The following is a 4,004-nucleotide window of genomic DNA, read 5'->3' on the forward strand; positions in this document are numbered from 1 at the left end:
CTATATCTCCTCCCCTATCTGCCTATATCTCCTCCCCTATCTGCCTATATCACCTTCCCTATCTGCCTATATCTCCTCCCCTGTCTGCCTATATCTCCTCCCCTGTCTGCCTATATCTCCTCCCCTATCTGCCTATATCTCCTCCCCTATTTGCCTATATCTCCTTCCCTATCTGCCTATATCTCCTCCCCTATCTGCCTATATCTCCTCCCCTATCTGCCTATATCTCCTCCCCTGTCTGCCTATATCTCCTCCGCTATCTGCCTATATCTCCTCCCCTATCTGCCTATATCTCCTCCCCTATCTGCCTATATCTCCTCCCCTATCTGCCTATATCTCCTCCCCTATTTGCCTATATCTCCTCCCCTATCTGCCTATATCTCCTTATCTATCTGCCTATATCTCCTTCCCTATCTGCCTATATCTCCTCCCCTATCTGCCTATATCTCCTTATCTATCTGCCTATATCTCCTTCCCTATCTGCCTCTGACTTTGTCATCTTTTCACCTGCAAAATAGAATCTATCAGACAGGAAATCTCTACCTGCCAGACACCTTCTGCCCCTGTCTCCTATCCTAGTTCTTCTCCCTCTAGCTATTACTCCTTTTACTCCGTCATCCTCATCATAGGGAACAAATCCAAGTTCTTCTCTCTTCTCCCCTGGTCCCCCTAACTCATCTCTCCCCTATTCAATCTACCCTTAGGGCCGTATTCAATTGCCGGCGAAAAGCCGAGATCGGCGAAAAGTTCTCACTGGTGATTTCATTTCGCCAGGCGAGAACTTTTCCCTGTATTCAATTCTAAAGACTTTTTGCCGGTGCGAAAAGTCTGTGCCTTGTAACCAGCGGGAAAGATTCGCCTCTGAAAGGAGTCGGAAAAAAGTGCAGAATTGGGGGTTTGGGGTGCAAAGTTGCTGGAACACACCTTCAGCCTTGGGACAGTCCCTCAAAGGTAAACTGTGTCCAAAAAAGCTTAAAATTATTTTGTTTTGGGGGCGAAAAAAACTAAATTTGGGGGACAAACTTAAAAACTAGTGTAATAGACTCCAGGGGGTCCCCCAAGTATTCCCCATGTGTTTTTTGGATTGCAGGTGTTTGCTGAAGGTGCATTTTTTATATTTTTTGAAAAACGCACTCTAGCGATTATTAACCATGCTTGCACCCATTTTCATGTACCCCAAATTTGTAGGGACTGCTTATTTTCTCCGTAAAAACCTTATGATGCTATTCTTCACCACTTATGCAAAGACGCTAAATAGCACTAATTGAGAGCATTTAAGCACTCCAAATACCTTCAGCATGGCTATTCGGGGGGATCCATAGTGATCCCCCATGTCAGTGCATCTTTTGGGGGGTGCCAGGATGATTTCCCCATTTCTGAAAGGACTTTTCGACGATTTGAGTTTCGCCGGAATGCGTTCTCGCATATTTTGCGATTGAATAGGGCGAAAAGAGGTAACGAGCGCGATACTTTTCCGGAGGCAAAGCAAGCGATGACGGAGAAATCTCCGGCATGCCAAAAGTCTGGGACTTTTCGCCGGCAATTGAATACGGTCCTTAATGTTAAGTAATATTTCTTTCAGATAATAATAATAATAATAATAATAATAATAATAATAATAACAGTAACACTGATTTGTACTGTCAATTAAAAAAAAGTGTAATACAAACTGTTTTATAATACCATGTTTTATTTAATCCGGCCTCCACCACCCCTAAATAGCCGGCCAGTCACACTCCTTTGATACTGTTATTATTATTATAATTATTATTATTAGTTTTAATAGCAAGTTTATATACTGGAAATAACACATTTTAAACTTGTAGTTAATAATAAAATGGCCCCCATTAATGACCTATTCATCTTCCTCCTCAACATCACTAAACCTGGCTTTCTCCCAAAGCTCTCTACTACGGTGACCTCTTTTCTACTCACTCAACCAGGTGATGGTGTGTTCTTCAAGGCTTTCATCTCCTCCAAATCCTCCAACTACCAGTGTCTCATCACCACCTTCTCTGCCCTCCCCCACTCCTATATCTCCTTCCCTATCTGCCTATATCTCCTCCTCTATCTGCCTCTGACTTTGTCATCTATTCACCTCCAACATAGAATCTATCAGATAGGAAATCTCTACCTGCCACCATCTAACCCTGTCTCCTATCCTACTTCTTCTCCCTCTAGCTATTACTCCTTTTACTCCATCATAGGGAACAAATCCAAGTTCTTCTCTCTTTTCCCTTGGTCCCCCTAACTCATCTCTCTCCTATTCAATCTACCCTTAACATTAGGTCATATTTCTTTCATATGCTAACAATAATAAATGCAATAATAATAGTAATAACAATAATGACAGTAACAGAGATATGTACTGTAAATTTTTTTTGTAAATAACTAAAACACAAACTGTAGGTTTTATTTTTATATGGACACATATTTACCATGTTTTAGTTAAAACCCGGCCTCCACCACCCCTAAATAGCCGGCCAGTCACACGCCTTTGATATTTATTATTATTATTATTATTATTATTATTATTATTATAGTTATTAGTTTAAATAATCTCTCTTCTCCCCTGGACCCCCTAACTTCTCTCTGCCCTATTTATTCTCCCTTTAACCCCTCCCTTCAGCAATAATAGCATTAGTAGTAGTAATAATAATAATAATAATAATAATAAAACCCGGCCTCCACCTCCCCTAAATAGCCGGCCTGTCACACACTCCTTTGATGTTTATTATTATTATTATAATTATTATTAGCTTAAATAATCTCTCCTCCCCTGGTCTCCCCTAACTCCTCTCTCCCCTATTCACTCTCCCCTTAAACCCCTCCTTCAGCAATAATAGCAGTAGTAATAGTAATAATAATAAAACCCGGCCTCCACCACCCCTAAATAGCCGGCCAGTCACACTCCTTTGATATTTATTATTATTAGAATTATTATTAGTTTAAATAATCTCTCTTCTCCCCTGGCCCCCCTACCTCCTCTCTCCACTATTCACTCTCTCCTTAAACCCTTCCTTCAGCAATAATAGCAGTAGTAGTAATAATTAAAATAATAACAATAATAAAACTCGGTCTCCACCACCCCTACATAGCCGACCAGTCACACTCCTTTAATGTTTAATATTATTATTGTGATTAGTTTAAATAATCTCTCTTCTCCCCTGGTCCCCCATAACTCCTCTCTCCCCTATTAACTCTCCCCTTAAGCCCTCCCTTTAGCAATAATAGCCATAGTAGTAGAAGTAATGATAATAATAATAATAAAACCCGGCCTCCACCTCCCCTAAATAGTCGGCAAGTCAAACTCCTTTGATGTTTATTATTATTATAATCATTGATATTAGTTTAAATAATCTCTCTTCTCTCCTGGTCCCCCCTAACTCCTCTCTCCCCTATTCACTCTCCCCTTAACCCCTCCCTATAGCAAAATTAGCAGTAGTAATAATAATAATAATAATAATAAAACCCGGCCTCCACCGCCCCTAAATAGCCGGCCTGTCACACTCCTTTGATGTTTATTATTATTATAATTATTGTTATTAGTTTAAATAATCTCTCTTCTCCCCTGGTCTCCCCTAACTCCTCTCTCCCCTATTAACTCTCCCCTTAAGCCCTCCCTTTAGCAATAATAGCCATAGTAGTAGAAGTAATGATAATAATAATAATAATAATAATAATAATAATAATAATAATAATAAAACTCGGCCTCCACCTCCCCTATATAGCCGGCCAGTCACACACCTTTGATGTTTCTTTTTTTTTTTTTATTATTATTATTATTATTATTATTATTATTATTAATATTAGTTCCATCCTAACTCATCTATCCCCGATTAAATCTCCCCTTAACCCTTCCCCTTAGCAATAATAATAGTAGTAATAATAGTTCAAATGATAATAAAAATAATAGGAATAATAATAGTAATAACAATTAAATAATAATAATAGTAATAACATCTAATGTATCTAAATTATTTGTAGAAAATGTAAAAATACAA

This window comes from Taudactylus pleione, unplaced genomic scaffold, assembly GCF_031769625.1.
Source record: "Taudactylus pleione unplaced genomic scaffold, aTauple2 ptg000154l, whole genome shotgun sequence".
Lineage (NCBI taxonomy): Eukaryota > Metazoa > Chordata > Amphibia > Anura > Myobatrachidae > Taudactylus > Taudactylus pleione.